This window comes from Barbus barbus, assembly GCF_936440315.1.
Source record: "Barbus barbus genome assembly, chromosome: 36".
In the NCBI taxonomy this organism is placed as follows: domain Eukaryota; kingdom Metazoa; phylum Chordata; class Actinopteri; order Cypriniformes; family Cyprinidae; genus Barbus; species Barbus barbus.
Window position 1 is genome coordinate 12011660 of NC_136714.1, and position 18529 is coordinate 12030188.

General features: G+C 37.6%; 2 pseudogenes across 2 annotated transcripts; both read right to left on the reverse strand.

The window, feature by feature from the left end:
• Positions 1-232: 232 nt before the first annotated feature.
• Positions 233-6050, reverse strand: LOC306855616 (complement factor B-like; annotated as a pseudogene). Its single transcript has 14 exons — positions 5880-6050; positions 5259-5526; positions 4146-4302; positions 3893-4093; positions 3554-3727; positions 3378-3473; positions 3141-3274; positions 2779-2926; positions 2497-2628; positions 2017-2154; positions 1113-1213; positions 795-924; positions 517-566; positions 233-403 (listed from the first exon to the last, which is right to left on the reverse strand). The product of its transcript is annotated as a complement factor B-like (transcript).
• A 1692-nt stretch (positions 6051-7742) lies between these two features.
• On the reverse strand, positions 7743-13962 carry LOC306855617 (complement factor B-like; annotated as a pseudogene). The gene is made up of 19 exons (XR_013786082.1): positions 13838-13962; positions 13448-13663; positions 13175-13360; positions 12881-13054; positions 12647-12730; positions 12082-12215; positions 11537-11672; positions 11108-11239; positions 10811-10903; positions 10498-10635; positions 9938-10022; positions 9799-9838; positions 9631-9757; positions 9433-9569; positions 9248-9327; positions 9028-9137; positions 8507-8636; positions 8300-8349; positions 7743-8145 (listed from the first exon to the last, which is right to left on the reverse strand). The product of XR_013786082.1 is annotated as a complement factor B-like (transcript).
• Positions 13963-18529: the final 4567 nt, after the last annotated feature.

Here is an 18529-nt window from a genome sequence, read left to right on the forward strand (position 1 = left end):
AATTACTAGCACTGGATAAAAGTTAATAGGCTTCTTAAAAAAACAACAACAACAAAAACATATAGACTGCATTAATATAAAATTCCCTTTTTATTATTTCACAATGCGTCACATTTCTTACAAATTCCAAAGCCGTAAAAAACTAAAAAAATATAAAAAATGTAATTTTGAGTCAACTGAGAGATGTGCACAATGTTTCTGAGCAGGCAAACAGAATACTGTTAAACAATGTTCACGGGAACGTAAGAGGGGTTCCCAATTTCTCATCTCCTAGGTAGTGTTTAAGGAATTTGTGTACTTCTGGACTGAACAGACTTGTATGGTAATCTCTAGTGTGTGAATCAGACTTAGGCTTCCGGCTGTCCTTGCACAGGTCCTTCACTCCCCAGCTGACAATACCCACCTGTTCAAGATTATTCAGATGTTATTAAAACAAACATCTCTCAAATTATACATGAATAACAACAATTTAGTCTTCTGAAGAATCAGCAAACATGAGAAGTGATAAAAACTCACCTGGACTACTAGATTACCAGGAACCACAAAAGTGGCCCCACCAGAGTCACCTGTTGATGACATTCACAACATTATGAGTTTAGACCTTTTAGCAAATTCAGTTTAGGCCTATTAAGAACTGGGATACTGAGGATATGACATTTTATGATGATTCTAATAGTATCATGGTAGATTACAGAAAATATTATAAATAAATAAATATCTTTGTAAGTGACTTTGGATAAAAGCGTCTGCTAAATGACTAAATGTAAATATTATGTTCCAAAATCCAAACTCACCTTTGCAGGCAATATCGTCTACAGTAGGTTCAGTACCACGACTGCACAGAAAATGATCTGTAACGATATCTTTATCATTTTTCTAAGTAATTCCATCAGGTTGTTTGGCATCTTCTACACAAGCATCCCGCTGAAGAAAAGGGACATATCAATTTTAGACGAAAGAAATTCAAAACATGCATTTAATTACGCTTTTTGCTTATAAGTTCATTACTCCTTTGAGTTCCATTATTAAAAAATCAAGCCTTGATATGAAACCACAAATGAATAAAAAGAAAAAGAGAGCAAGACAGTGGCCATCATACAACATATCATTACCCATTTGCCCTGCTTGATTGTGATATGTTTCTTCTCAATGCTTTTTCCTATGACCGACATGAAAGAAGCTTTCACAGTTTCTGCACTCATTAGCTCTTCCCCTGTAAAAACACAGTTAAATGAAAATTAAAATAAAAAATTTAATATTTTGTACTGTCACTAATTAATATAAAATATTATATCACTGTTCTATTTAAAATTGTATTTTGACAATTTAGTTGAATAATTGAATAACTGATAACAGGTAAAGTAGAATCCAAAGAGATTCATCTGAAAGGTAAATTTATTCTTTCATTTATGTACAGACATTTGAATATTTACATATGTAACTGCCCATATTTATTTGAAGATTTGTCATAATTGCAACACTATGAATGCAAATTGAATGATTTCACTCAATTAGGATTTAGGTATAGGACTTAATTAGGCCCACTTGGGCCAATTCTGGGTGGCCATCTTACTCCAAGGGTCAAATTTAATCTTTTTAGTTGAAAATAAAAGCTATAATTTTTACACGTGTCCACAAATCCTTCATTAACAAATAAACACACCCAAAAAATGATATGTCAAATAATGTCATTGATCACTATTTTTCAGAGGCCTGGATATTTTAACCTCAAAACTAACTAGATCTCAGAAATGTTGATATTCACTTGAAATGACAATATAAAGAAGAGCATAGCTATTCATTAAACATTCTGAGATGAGAATTTGTGCTGTCTATTGCGATCAAAAGAATACAAATATGGTGGGTGGGTCATCTTACTCTGTCTTACCCTATACATGTAACTAATACACATGCAATATTTCTGACAGACATATCTGTTTTTATATTAAAATTATATTTTTACCCAGCCTAAACTAACTACATGGATCTAAATGGAAAACAGACATAATGAAGTACCAATCATGCCGTCAAATGTCTCCTGCAAATCATCCAAGTTCTTAAGCTTGAAGAAAAACTTCTCATTTCCCCTGTCAGTCTTCAAATCATTAATGTCCTCAGCATTCACATCATCTCCCATCTCAAGCACATACCGGTCTGTACAAAAAGGTATCACCAATAATAAAAAAAAGAAAAACGAATTGAGCTGTATTTGAAAATTAGCTTAATCTCAAAGATCATATGTGTTCTTTCTCACCAAGGTTTTGTCCTCCTCTGAAGGAGTGTTTTATTTTAAAAGATCTTTGATCTGGTCCACCCATAGTCTTGGATTACCACCCATGTTGGCCTTACCTAAAGAGTGAATAATAAAAGTGATCATTTTATTATTTTTTTAACATCAAGAACAAAAGGCACTTGAACAGATTCAGTGTTTTTATGCCACCAAGCATAAATATTGAATATAATCAATATTGAAATGAAGACTGGTATCATCATTACCATCAGTGAACATGATGACGATATGTTGGGTCTTCTTGAATTCCTCTTTATTCTTCCTCTGCTCTATTTGCATACTTTCTAAAATGCTCCTATAAGCCTGGGCGATATTAGTTCCTGTTCGATCACCTTTACCTGTTAGTCACAAAAACATTGGGATTGGGAAATATGTCCTTAAAGACAAATGATCAAATATTTTACCCCTCAGACTGACCACACTAAACAAACACATTTCAATTTTTGCTAAAATATGACCTTTATATCAGATCTAAACAAAACACTTACTGTTATATTCATATTCCTTCAGTCTTTTAAGAATTCCTAACAGGTTATTTTTTTGCCCGCTTTTGAAGTGCCTCATGGAGACTATACGTGCAACATTTGTGGCAAAAATCAGGATCTCATAGTTTGGGGAGACTTCGTAATAACTGATCTGTTGGTAATGATCATATGGTCAAATTTGAATAAGGTTAATAATGTTTCATTAGGAATATAAAACATGACATTAAGAGAAGAGATTCTAATGGGACACTAATAGTGTGCTAGTAATGGGACATAGGCAGAAATGTCAAAGAATAGACAGCCAAAGGGTTTAGTCAGTTGAAAGTGTGTGACTGTGTTATCAACATACTATTTATTTCATATACCTTTTCTATAAGTGTCTTGATGACACCTTTTGCCTTTTCAAAGTCCTCTTCGTCTATGCTGTCAGATACATCTGGAGCAATGTAGATATCAAGCATCCCCCCCATTACCCACTCATATTTTTTTCCGTACTGATCTGAAGACACAGGAAACAGGTTTTATACAAAATAAGCAGTGGTAACCATAAACTATATGCTGCCTTACAGAGGAAGAAGACAGTGTGAGTTGCACAAGACTACCTGTTCCTTCATACTGTTGAGAAACTGCTAGATTTGACTTCAGAGAACTGCTGAAACCCTCTGATGCTTCCTCTGGGGTGTCGTTTGTGAAATCAGCTGTATTTACACAACAACAACATTAGCAAAGCTGAATATGTATTGCATTGCACTTCAAACAAGGAAGATGAAAGGTTTACCGTAATATTGTGGCTCTGTTCCTGACCACTGGCCATTCTCCTGACAGACTCGCTCCTTGGAACCAATCAGAGTCAATTTATTCTCACAGCGGTACGTGACTTTGTCATCTATATTAAACATGTGGCCTGTTCTTGTAGAGCCAGCAGGAATCCCAGGATCAGGACAGTGATCAGCTGTTTGAAAAAAAGGAGCAGACAATGAAAGCGAATGAGAAATTATGAAAAGTGAATTGTGACTCAATCTTTGCTTAATCTTCTAAAAGGGCTGAAATTCTTTACTTTATCTGTAGAATATTCATGAACCAGGAAATTGACAGCATTGAGAGACTTCCCACTCACAGTTTCGTCCACAGACTGGTGCGCTTCCGCTCCATTTCCCGTTCGCCTGGCAAACTCTAGTCCCCGAGCCACGGAAATCGTAGCCAGAATGACACGAGTAGTGGGTTGCGTCGTTCACAAAATACTGCCTCTGATATGGATACACCTCTCCATTTTCGAAACTACGAGCATCAGGACTTGATTTTTTTGTGTGTGAGTAGCCTGTGTTGTGTTTTCAATTATGAATAAGTATATATTATCATGTTTTGCTTACTCTTGCTGGTTGTTTTCTTTTGGGCAAAGGGTTCTAATGGTTGGGTAATAGCCTTCTGAACAGTTGTATCTTACAATGCTCCCATCTTTTGAGAAAGAAAAACTCCCTCCACTAATACCGAGATTCTCATCGGGGCACGAAATAGCGGACGGAGCACCTATGAGAAATATCAGAGGGCCAGATGAAAAAAAAAAAAGGTGGTGCAAGAGTGCACTGTAAAGAACACAAAATGTTCTTAACAGAAACTCTTAAAGGTTTCAAAAGGGGCTTTTACAACAATGCCATAGAATGATCATTCTGGGTTGAAAGAATCCTTAAGTAAACAGTTCTTTCTTAATGTGAAGAATATTTTAATAAAGGGACTCTCAATGCCAATTATAACTCTCAGCCACAAACCTTGTTTTTAAGTAAAATACAAATTAATATTACTTTGCAAAGTGTTATGAAATCAGTTGTGCAACTTGTGCTACAAATTAAAAAATGTACAAATTCAACAATGCTATGCTATAAAAGATGTATGATGCTTGAAACTTTAGACTGTATATGTGTAGATATCACAATAAATTGTCCACAGACTAACGATGGACTATATGACTACAGACTATTAAATGTGAAATACTGCTGTTGTAAAATGAAAATGAATTGATAGTTTAAAATGTAATTCAGTATGCTGTAGATTAGAAGGATGCCGACGGTGATTGACAGACATTGATTGATAATGGATGAAATTGTCACGATCCAGCTGGTGTGCCCTGGTTGGCCACCAGATGTCACTGTCTTTGTTTGAGCACATGGGTTTGTTGTGGTTTGTGCCATGTGTTTCCCCGGTCTATTGTCTAACCCCGCCCTCTTGTTATCTCGTTATTGGTTTAGTGAAATCACCTGTTCCTGCTCGTTTGTGTCCCTATTTATGTTCCTGGTGTTTGCAGTTCTGTTCGGCCACGTTGTTACATGTTGTGTACGGTCAGTCGTGTGTGTTCCTGATTCTTGTTTCTGCCATGCTCTGTTTTCCCCCTCGGGGTAGTTTGTTTCTGTTTTGTTCCTTTTATGCTTAAAGTATCATCATTTCCCTGCGCTTGAGTTCTCGCCTCTTCTCTCTGTTCGTGTCATGACAGAACGTGGCCGACTTCTGAGAACTCAGCAGGGAATGGACTCTCACCATCCTCCAGCCTCTAACGTGAGGAACCCCGCCTACCAACGCATCCTCCAGGTTCGGCTCCTGCGCTCCATCCGTCAGAGGGGCACTGACGTGAGGAGGTTGGCCCTCAGGTTTTGTGATGCAGCGTCGGGTCTGGGGTACAATGATGAGGCTCTCAAGGACCTCTTCAACAGGGCCCTTGAGGAGCCCCTCAATGAGTGGTGGATGAGGGGGCTGGACCACCTGAACTTTGGGGAGTTCGTGGAGGTTTTGGCACGTTTCCCAGCGGGAGTGGCTTGTGTGCCTCGGGCGGTGCCCGCTCACAGCGCTTCCGAGGCGGCGGTGCCCGCTCACAGCGCTTCCGAGGCGGCCGAGGAGGCCGCAGCTGCGCCCCCAGTGGAGGCTGATTATGCCACGGCATCCCGCTCCTGGAGACGGAGGAGGAGGCGAAGGAAGGCTCCCTCCGTCTCACAATGCCAGGAGGCCATCCAGGAGCTCACTGCTGGCCAGGAGGCTGTTCCTGAACAGCGAAAGCTCCTCGCCCTGCCGGCGCCACCCGAGGTCCTCGCCCTGCCGGCTCCACCCGAGCTCCTCGCCTTGCCGGCTCCACCCAAGCGTCCAGTCATGTCGAGGCCATCTTGGCTGCTTGCCAAGCTGCTGACTCTGCCCAGGCCTTCGGACGCATTAGTGCCTGCTTGGTTTGTCCCTCCGGTCCCACCCTGGCCGTGCGCTGGGGTTCCTGTTAGGCTGGAGCCCCCCTGGTCCATCCTTCCGGATCCGCCCTGGCCTTTTGCTCGGCCTTGGTCTTCAGGCTCCCTGCCGCTACACGGGCCTGGCCCACCATCCCTCCCCCCCCCTGATCTGCCTCTATCCCTCCTCCCTCCTTGACATTTGTTTTTGTGTTTCTCAGGTGGAGCATCTGGAAGCTGCTCCTTTGATGGGGGGTAGTGTCACGATCCAGCTGGTGTGCCCTGGTTGGCCACCAGATGTCACTGTCTTTGTTTGAGCACATGGGTTTGTTGTGGTTTGTGCCATGTGTTTCCCCGGTCTATTGTCTAACCCCGCCCTCTTGTTATCTCGTTATTGGTTTAGTGAAATCACCTGTTCCTGCTCGTTTGTGTCCCTATTTATGTTCCTGGTGTTTGCAGTTCTGTTCGGCCACGTTGTTACATGTTGTGTACGGTCAGTCGTGTGTGTTCCTGATTCTTGTTTCTGCCATGCTCTGTTTTCCCCCTCGGGGTAGTTTGTTTCTGTTTTGTTCCTTTTATGCTTAACGTATCATCATTTCCCTGCGCTTGAGTTCTCGCCTCTTCTCTCTGTTCGTGTCATGACAGAAATTAAATGAAGTAAAATCGGGGGAAAATGTAGAAAATTAAAGGATGAAATAAAAGGGCTTTGGGATGTTTGACATAGGTTTGGACTAACTAAAAGAATGAAGTAGCATTGCATCAGGATCTTTACTGTTACTATCGCTTGTATCACATAAAAAGTCAACATTTAATAAGAGAAAACTGTCAGGATTTGTCTTATTTAAAATGCATATTAATATGCATTATGCAGTGTTAATATTGTCTTTGTTCATTTTATGTCCTTTTTTGTTGCTGTGCCAAAATATACTGCATTGTTTGATTCAGTTTTTTGTAATTGTTGCATTGAGAAATAAATAGTGCAGCACCAAAACCACTATGATGAAACCCTGCAAAACCCCCTTTGTTGCAATCATAAACTATTTACAGAGAATTGTTTCTGTTTCTAAATTTGTGACATATTTGTGACATTTATGAGTATATAATTGAATGGGAACAACATATAGCTAATTTTGGAACAAGTACTTGTGTAACAGGTCTTTTTTCTGTTCTTATTCTTCTCATACAAAACACTACATATTATGGATTCATTCCTGCATATACATTTTGTCAAATTTTATTGTGCATGATTTTAATGATTATCATTTTCAATTAGATACACAACTTCCACAGAATAATATACAAGTCTATTGATTTTCTATGGTGTCCATGAGACGAGGCTGTAAAATTCAAAAATGTGTCCCATTGAATCTAATGTAGGTAACTTAAAGTTAATCATTTACTGTAAATAATTTTGAAAATGTGAATGGGTTTCCTAAGCTGAGTCATGGTTTCTTACAAGGTTTCTTCCTTATCCTCTATATTTCACCATAACAATCGGTTTACTGGTAGAAACTTACTTTACAGGAACTGCAGGAAGAGAAAGAAAATCTAGTTTTAATCAAGACTGTGTGTGCAGTTTCACGCATTGTTTAAGGATAATCATAGATGTTTTCAACACCCTCACATGTTTGCTCAATACAAAAATTGCACTGAATGGCTTATGTACTGTGTGTTTGCAATACGTTACTATGACAATGGTCAATGCCATAGCTGTCATTTTTCATATTCTCTCCGTTATACTTCAGCCCCAAAACAGCAGGTGTAGTGACATACTGTTAGACTTTTAATACTTGCTATTATTATTTTCAAGACAGATGGAAATAAGTTGTGAAATTGCAACAATAATGAAACTCCCCTGCCTGCCAGTGGTTGGATATTCAGTACAGACTACAAAGACATAACATTTAATGAGTAAAACATGAAAGACTGTTGATAATAAACTGGATTTTTTTTTCAGCTATTTCTCAGCCTTCACCCACAGAGTTTCAGTCTGTTAAACCATTGACAAGAATGTAAGAGGGTTTCCTATATGGTCCTTTTCTATGTGTTCTTTAAGGAATGAGCGTATCTTCTCACTGAAAAGATTTTAATGGTAATCTCTGGAGTCTGCATCCGAGGTGATTTTCTTTGATTCCTTGCAGATGTCCTTCACTCCCCAGCTTATGACACCAACCTATCAAAGATTTAACAGATATCAAAAACGTTCCTATTTCTCAGTTTCTCTCAAATTAGTCTTTAATTTCACCCTGTAATATGTAACACATTGTACATGAGACTTCACATGCCACACCATCAATACGGTTTTCGAAATAAAACGGAAATCTCACCTGAATCACTCAACCTTTTTTATTCACATAAGAGGCGCCACCTGAATCTCCTGTTACAAAATGCCATGCAGACACAAGAAATTATATGAGAATTGTATCGATTTTTCAGATCTCTAATTATTAAATTGTGTCAATAAAATTGATGTCCTAAACAGTAGATTATAATTAAATACAAGCTGCCGTCTTGATTGCAAAAATCAAACATACCTTTGCAGGCAACATCATCTGTTTTTGGTTCAATACCACCACTGCACAGAAAATTGTCTGTAACTGCTTCCCTGGCATTTTTCACCTCAATTCCTTTTGCTTTTATTGCATCTTCAACACAAGCATCTCGCTAAAGAAAAAGTACACCAAGAAGTGTTCTTAGCTTGATGACGATGACTGTTTTTTTTTCATTCATAAAAGATTCAAATAATATGTTTTCTGACGTTTTTAACATATTTAGTGTTAAATGCCTAAATGAAACCCAAGTGCTAAAAACGGTAGTGTGGGAATGATTGCGTTAATTAATGACACTTTAACGGCCCCATGAAATCAAAGTTAAAGTGATGTTGCTTTTAGTTGGTTTATATGATTGAGTAATTCCAAATGTTGACCATTTGAGAATATTTTACTTTAAAATGCTACGAGGTCTGACATTTCAAATGATTAAACTGCCTCTGCATAAATAAACATAAATTAAGCTTTTCAAACTACACATAATCAGAAATGAGAAAAATCATTACATATTTGCCAAGCTTGAATACGATGTTTTTTATTGTTTTTGGACTATTGTCACTATCCATATCAGACGTGAAAGCAGCTTCCACAAGCTCGTTGCTCATTAGTATTTCCTCTGTAACAAATGCATATAGAAGAAACTTTGACATATTTTGGTATGTTTCATTGCATAAAAGCTTCTGATATGATTCTTATATGCATGCAGCATGTCTGACAGGGACTTACCATGTTTTCTGCACGTCCCTTCGCTTTCTGAAAGTTTCAGAGCTGCATTGGTTTCTTTGGTGCATGGGATGCAGATCGGTCTGTAGAGAAATACACATGATGTTATTTAATTACTTCAGATTTTTTTTCTTTTTTTCATATTCTTACTAAAGTAACATCACATGTTGAAGATCTGTGCTCCTCACCGTAGATTAAAACTGATATCAACAGGTTTTTCCAGCTGTATAAGAGCTACATCAAATTCGTAAAATTCCTGTATTCCCATTTCTTGTTTTGCGGTGAGGTTATAGTCAGGATGAATTTCATTAATAAGATTTACCCTCTAACACATTTTTTATTATTATTTTTTTCCGGTCTGAAAATATGGACGTATCAGGACATACCCTTGTCTTTTTCCAGTTTAACTGTTATCTTATCAGGTGTGTCTCCCTCTTTGAAGCAGTGAGCCGCTGTCAAGATGTAAGTTGAGGTAACTAATGAGCCCATGCAATTGGAACCTTTTGAAGGACGCTACATGAAGAGCAGAGAAGACTGATGTTCATATAGCTCACGTGGTTCAACTCTTTAGCCATAACATGCATGTTTCTTATTCTTGTGGGAGAAAATGTTCCTTTAACTTCAATGAGTGTTTCCTTTAAGGTAATTGAGTTCTCTATATGATAAAATGATTAAAAAAAAGGTTCTACTCACAACAATATTAATCTGTGCCAACCACGGAAATGCACGGCGTTTATTTTCCAAGCCTTCCCACACAATCCCACACTGGTGCTCTCATCTGTGTAAGGAAGCAGGTACATAAGAATTGAATTACTCATTACATACATGAGGTTCTTTAAATCAGGACTTAAAGAAACCATTCATTATTCTGGAAATGTAAATTCTGTCAACATATATTCACCTCCATGTAGATCCAAACCTACATAACTGTCTCTCTTCCATAAATAACAAACGCAGACATTTTGTAGAATGTTTCCAAAATCTCAAATATTCATACTAGTGCATTCATACACACAAGAACTAATGATATATTCCATCAATGGAATCAAACTTGACTTGACACAGCTAAAGGCACGATTTTTTTGTTTTTTAACTGATGCATCCCTAGAGTGTTATTGTAATTTTTAAATGTATTTTTTTAGAGTTTGACATTCATTTCTATTTTTGTGTTCCACAGAAAACCACATGAACCACATGAAGGTGATTAAATAATTACAGAAATGTCACTTTTGGGTGAAGAATAGATACAGTACCGATCATTTCGTCAAACATCTCCTGAACCTTTGTCAAGTCTTGAAGCTTAAAGAAATGTTTTTCTTGGTCCCTCTGTGACACTAAGCCATTTACGTCTTCTTGATTCACGTCTTCTCCAACTCCAAATACATAAAGATCTAGAAAGAGAGGACAGATCCATAACAGTAAGAAGTCTTTATCATTGATTTAAATACAAATATGTGCATTTTTTGCTGCCCCTAATGATACTGCTTGATAATGAAACACAAAATACTTATAGTCCAAGCAATTTGATTAAAAATGTAATTATGATAATTAAATTTCATTGCTCACCAAGTTTCTTCTCTCGCTTGGGATCATTTTTGGTGACAAGTCTTTTGATCATGTCCACTTTAGGTTTGGGATTCCCCCCCATGTTTGCCTGCCCTATAAAGTAAGATGAGATAAATTACAGTGAATTTTTGCTTCAGAGTTGATCTCTATTCTAATTTGTAATACTGTGCATGGGTATTTTAATAATATATTCAATTATTTGCTCTGATAAAGAACTTAAACTGAGTAAGCGCAAAATAATAAAAGTAAAGATATATATGCATACTAAATTGTATGTAAATACTAATAAGTCAGTACCATCACTGAACAATATGATGATGTGTTGCGTCTCACTGAAGGATGTTGCATTGTTGAGCTCCTCTATTTTCATGCTCTCTTCAATGGCTGAATAGGCTTTGGCAATATTGGTACCTGTTTTATCGCCTTTGCCTGTTTTTTTCACATCAGAATATTACAGTTATCAGAGAAACATTTTCTGATTGAAACAACTTACTAAATCTAAATGAAAATGAATCAAAATTGCAACATGAATTGGGATTTTTTTTTTTTTTTTTAAAGAATGTAAGATTTGTTTTATTTTTACTATTACATTGGACAGAAATGAATAAATTAATTTTTCTCAAATTAGGCTAACATTATTTTGTAATAACAATCTCTATTGTTTAAAAAATCTAATTGTTGCCATGTATACAATAAGACTCCAAAAGAGGCATTCAAACAGAATACTTACTCTCATAAGTAAAATCGTCCATGTCCATAGGCTTGGTTTTTGCATTTTGAAGTTATTCATTTGGATTATTGGTGTAACATCTGTAGCAAACATCAGGATCTCATAGTTTGGGGAGACTGGGTAATAACTAATCTTTTGGGAAAGAGCATTGAGAATTCAAAGATGGAAGCGACACCTGTCTGTTATCCAATCAAAATGCTGGATTTTAGTGCAGTTAATGTTTCCATAATGTGAAACAGGATTTTTAATGAAATGTAGCAAGTATGCAGTGGATTGTGGGAGACCCTCCTGAAACTCACTAATGCTCGTATTGGAGGTGTCTGACAATGAGGAGGTTAAAAGTCAAGTTCGCTCTTGAGAGCACTCAGTGTATCACAATTCTTCCTTTTCAAATATTTGTATTTATACTATTATAGAACCTTTAACATCAAAATGAACAACAATTAAATTACTGCTTTTAGATTTTAGGAAAGGCTGCATTATACATCAGTAGCCTAAACTTAACTTACAGCAACCTCTGAGGATTTAACAATCGACATACCTTGTCTAAAAGCATTTTAATGGTGGTTTTTGTATTGTTAAAATCCGTCTCATCTATGCTGTCAGATGCATCCACAGCAATGTAAATATCAAGTTTTCCACCTTGATCCATAGTTATTTTCTTCCCCTGCTGCTCTAAAGAAGGAAGGAACACAGAATTCATGTTTAAATGTGTTCATGTGATTTTGTCTCTTTTTATGAGCATGGCAACTATTAATAAAGATTTAAAAATGTGTGTGTGCTTGTTTATGTGGTTTATGAGGACACAAATTTGTATAATGAAATGGGTATGACATGGGTATCACAACGTGAAGGTGATTTATGAGGACACTTTCGGTGTCCTCGTAATCCAAAAGGCTAATAAATCATAGAATTACTTTTTTTTTTTTTTTTCTAAAAATGTACTAAGTATCCTGTAAGGGGTAGGTTTAGGCGTAGGGTTTGTGTAGGGCTATAGAAAATACCGTTTGTACAGTATAAAAACCATTACGTGTATGGAGAGTCCCCATAATAAACCATAAAAACCAGCATGTGTGTGATTAATGCTTCAAGTCAGACAAAGGTACCTTCTTTTTCAACCGCTAGATTTGACTTTAGAGAACTGCTGAAAGCTTCAGATGCTTCCTCTGGGGTGTCGTATGTGAAAACAGCTGTACAGTTTTACACAACAACATTATAGGTGCATTATCTAGAAAAGTTACTTTTTATTAGCTAAATCTTAGGGCCAACAACTTATTTTTGAGAAAACAAGGACTACAAAACACATGATTTTGACATTTCGATGTAGCTATTAGACTCACCATAACATTGTGGCTCTGTTCCTGACCACTGGCCACCATCCTGACACACTCGTACTTTGGAACCAATCAAGGTCAATGAACTCTCGCAGCGGTACGTGACTTTGTCATCTATATTAAACATGTTCCCTGCTCGACTGCTACCAGGGGGAACACCAGGATCAGGACAGTGATCAGCTGTGAGGCATTAATAAATGGACAAATGGAAGTTACGTTTGAAAAGTACATCTCAGTTTGAATCAGACTAGCTAATAGAAACTGTGTTTACATATTTACAAAGTAATAGAGATTACTCACCGTCACGTCCACAAATTGGTGTGCTGCCACTCCACTTCCCATTAGGCTTGCAAACACGAACTGCTGAGCCACGGAACGTATAATCGGAATGACATGAGTAGGTGGTTGTGTCATTTACATAGTACTTGGTTTTATATGGAATCACCTCTCCATTCTCAAAAACACGAGGATTGGGACATGTGATCTCTAGAATAAATGCATGAATAAACAAAAATAAATAAGTCCATCAATTATTCATGATATAATGATACAAATGAATGCCTTGTTTCTTACTTTTGCACTCTGGGGTTTTTCTGATTTTGATCTTTGAGATCCAGTGTCCATCTTGACAAAGCCTTGACTGAACTGATGGATAATATCCAGTCGGACAGCGGTATCCTAGAAGACTCCCATGTGAATAGCTGTTAGAAAGAACAAAGGTTCCTCCAGTAATGTTTAGATTCTCTTTGGGACATGAACCGCCTCTTTTGGACATCAAGGATGGAGCGCCTACAGTGAAAACAGCCAGATCATTAGAGGAAGTCACAAATATATGACAGAAGTAACTTTTGTCAATCGTTGCTGGTTTATTTCCATTAAAAAGGAAAGAAAATATAAACAGGCCAAAATAGTTTTGTCTATGTATTTTAGAATGCATTTAATTTAATAAGCATAAAGACCTACCTGCAATAATAGGACATATCACTGCAAGCGTTAACCATTTCAACCGCTGTTTAAACTCCATGTTGTTTATTCCAAGTCTTCAGCTGAGATAAAAACACACACACACGCTCAGGCAAATGGACAGGGGGACATTTTTATAGTGAGGACAGCAGGAGGATTTTATTTACATTCAGCGGTCAATGTTTAACCTCAAGTCAAATAAAGAAAATCTATTTCCCGGCACTCACAAGAAAATAATTACATCATCCGTACGCCATTATATTTAACAATAACAAAAAAAAAATGTTAAAACCTAAATTACAACTGTCATGGATTCTATTTGCTTTTTTTCATTAAAATATAGCTATAGAAAACAGCTGAATTGTTAGGGGAATAGTGTCACAGAATATTTATTTTTAGGATTAATAATTTGATCTTGGGTCCAGAGAGCAACTCAAACTCAAGAAGAACAATTTTATTATATATCAAAATATTCACCCTCCTTTTTAAAATTGCTGAACTCACACATTAGCATTTTTTGATACATTAAAAGCATATTATCAATGCACTGAATGGAAAATATTTTAGTACTGTTGTCACATAAGCCTGCTGAATGACAAATTAATGCAAAATGGTCATTTATATTTTAAATGTATAATTACAATCATTTTGTAAAAGCTAATATAGGCAAAAGACTTCTATTTGGATCCAAACACTGTGTTATTGACTTTGCTGTCAATAATAAACACATGACCTATTTTCATGGCATCTGTTTTAAGTCTTGGTTTCAATACAGAGAGGGGGAAAAAGACTTACACAAAGAGAAAGAAGTGATTATGTGAAATTATTAATTCCTAATTGGTAAAATAATGGGTTTGTATTTTAACATAAACTAAGAACACAAAGGTTGTGTGACAGACTTTCCAACCCGTTCTTATCAATCTGCGTATAACACAGCTTTACACTTTCCAATTGCGTATAATGCAAAAAAGTCAAATTTTGCGTGCATATGATACGCCAATCCTTCCCATTAACTTAGGTGGAGAGCAGATGCGTACAAATACCATGCAGAATCTTCAGCTGCAGTGACGTCACCAGCCCGATACACCTGATGCGCGTACACCTTCAAACAGGTAAGTAAGGGTAACAATCGGTTACTGCTAGAGGACCCGTTAGTTGAGCGAGAGGCTCAATTGGGACTTCCGGTGACGGACGGCAGGAGATTCGGAAAACAGAGATCGCAAGAGTTTTATGGTTAAAACTTCTAAATTAAAAAATTGCGTAAATTTAACAGATGATCTTGGAAGAAAAGCATGTTTATTAGCTAGTATCACTCACTTCAATTTATCACAATTCACAATTTTCCATTATAATCAATTAAGCTCTCTAATCTGCAAATATAATATCTTATTTACATCATGTCTGCATGTAGTAGCTATGTAGCATTGAGTGGATTTTAACTATCTTACACTAAATGTGTAAGAGTTGGCAGCCCTGTATATATATAAGTAGCCTACATAAAGTTTTTGTTTACATAATACGTGTGTGTACTGTGTATATTGTATATGTAGATATAAATACACATACACACAAATGCATGTATATATTTCAGAAAAATATGCTGTTTATATATTAAATAGATTTATATATAATATAAATTATATGAATATAAATATATACATGTAAATATTTTTAAATATATATATTGTTTGTGTGTGTCTTTGTAGGCCTATATACATAATAAATATACACAGTACACACATATATTATGTAAACAAAAACTTCTATTTTGGATGCGATTAATTGCGATTAATCGTTTGACAGCACTAATATATCTATAAAATGAATATTTCTTCATATATTATTATATCTTATATTAACCATTTGGACACACAAGCATTATCTGACTTGAACATTTGTACTTGTATAGAAATTGTAAAATTGTTACAATGTATTAATTATTATAATAATGTAGAATTGTAGTAATATTAAGCATTATAATACATTTGTATATTATTATTATTATTTTAAAAAGTGTATATTTAAGAAATATAATCGTTTAACTAATGGTTAATTTAATTTACACTATATTTACAGCAAACTATACTTTTAGAGGATCTCTTTTCTCGATATGGAGTTGGATTCGGTCAAACAGACAGCACGCCTCACAGAGGAACGTGCTCAGTCCAGTAGTAGTCCAGTAGTAGACACCATCACTTCGGCGCAAGCATAGTCTACGAGACACGATTATGTCTTGAAGTGGAACCTGTTCATCAAGTGGTGTTCTTCTCGCCGAGAGGACCTCCAGAGATGCCTGATCAGAGTCGTGCTTTCCTTTCTGCAGCAAGAGTTGGAGCAAAGGCTGTCTCCCTCCACCCTTAAAGTCTATGTTGCTGCGGTTGCTTATAATCATTACCCCGTGGAAGGGAAGTCGGTAGGAAGGCATGACCTGGTCATCAGGTTCCTTAAGGGGGCGAGAAGGCTGAATCCTTGCCGGCCCCCCTCTATACCCTCTTGGGACCTGCTCAGAACACTACAGCAGGACCCATTTGAGCTGTTGCACTCAGTCGAGCTGAAGTTTCTGTCAATGAAAACTCTGCTCCTGCTTGTATTGGCCTCCATCAAGAGGGTAAGGGACCTGCACGCATTTTCGGGCAACGAATCATGCCTAGAGTTTGGGCTGGCTTACTCCTAGGTAAGCCTGAGGCCCCGGCCCGGCTATGTTCCCAAGGTTCCTACTACTCTCTTCAGGAATCAGGTGGTGAACCTGCAAGTGCTGCCCCTGGAGGAGGCAGACCCAGCCCTAGCTTTGCTCTGTCCCGTCTCAGTCTTGAGATGGTGCGTGGACTGGACACAAAGCTTTAGGACCTCAGATCAGCTCTATTCTGTTTCAGAGGCCGGCAGAAGTGGAATGACGTCTCTTTAGCAGAGGATGGCCACTCGAAGTATAAATGGGCACCTGCTGAATATGTCACCAACTTTTGTTGTCTTTGGAGCCGTATGTTTCAAGCATGTGTGTACTATATCTGTCAAGTCGGGCAAGCATTTCAAGAAGTGCGTGCCTCCATGTCCTAGGTTTCTGATACCCGAGGACATGCATAACTTGTGCGTTATGTGCCTAGGCGAGTTGCACATACGTTCGATGCTTGAGTGTTCCTAATGCATGCATTGTAAAGGGTTCACAATGCGGAAGCTCCAATCATGTTTGTCTGTCTACTTGAGGGAGGAGAGGCAAGCATCTGCACCCTGTGGAAGCTCAGCTCGTGGGGATCGCAGGTTGAGCTTGCGTAAAAGTCAGAGAAAGGTATGGATCTTTCAAAAACTCCGCCCGGCAAGCTCGAGCGTGGCACAAGATCCAGACACCCTTTCACTAGAGTCATCTGATCCCGACTTCTAATCATGACAGTAATAAAAGGATGAGTGCAGAATTGTCATCGACCACCCCCAGCCACGCATACAGGGATATGCTGAATATGATGGATCGTGCTACTAAGCGGCTCGATCTTGGTTGCATGAAAAGCCAAAGCTTCCAGCGTGACTAGATGACCGTTTTTTTTGGCCCTGATCTTCCCGCCCCCAGGAATCTTCAATTTCTCCAGGATCTCCACTTGGAGATATCTAAATCCTGGGAGAAACTGAATTTGTTCGGTTACATGCCTTGCAACACATTGATTACACTAATAGGGTGTGGCAGAGTGTGGATACGCAAAGATGCCTCTTAAAGGAACACTCCACTTTTTTTGGAAATAGCCTCATTTTCCAAGTCCCCAAGAGTTAAACAGTTGAGTTTTACCGTTTTTGAATCCATTCAGCTGATCTCCGGGTATGGCGGTAGCACTTTTAGCCTAGCTTAGCATAGATCATTGAATTGTATTAGACCATTAGTATCTCACTCAAAAATGACCTAAGAGTTTCGATTTTTTTCCTATTTAAACCTTGACTCTTCAGTAGTTACATTGTATGAGAGTATAGTTCCTAGCCACATATTCTTCTGAATATTACAGTCAGCAGGTTAATGAGAAACATTTTCTGATTGAAACAACTGACTAAATCTAAATTAAAATGAATCAAAATTACAACATTAATTGGAATTTTAAAATAAGAATGTAACTATTACATAGTACAACAATGCACAAATGTATTTTCATAGTTTCATATTTTCATACACCAATGTTCATATTGGAGGTTTCTGTTCTTATTTCTGAGGTTTCTGGAGGTTAAAAGTGTAAGTTCACTCTTGAGAGCATCTCAGTGTATCACAATGGTAATTCTTCCTTTTCAAATATTGGTAAGTTATTTATATTATTACCGAACCTTTAAATCAGAATGAATTACTGCTTTTAGATTTTAGGAAAGGCTGAATTATACATCAGTAGCCTAAAAACAATGCTTATAAGTAGTCTTTGTCACAATCTGGTCCATGCTCTCCCGGTTAACCACCACCAGAGGTCACCCGTTCACCACATTGACTTTCACTCACAACACACTGGACTCCATTTCCCACAATGCATTGCACAGATCACAGCTGTCACCATTCACACATCACACACACCTGATGCTCATTTCACAATCACCACCACACACCATATAAGCCTGGGACTTGCTCTTGCTCGGGGCCGAGTATTGTTAGCGTTTATCACTAACCCAGCGATAGCAACTTTATAGAGCCATTGTTTTAGTCTTGCCTTGTTTTCCTGCCGTGTCTGACCCTGC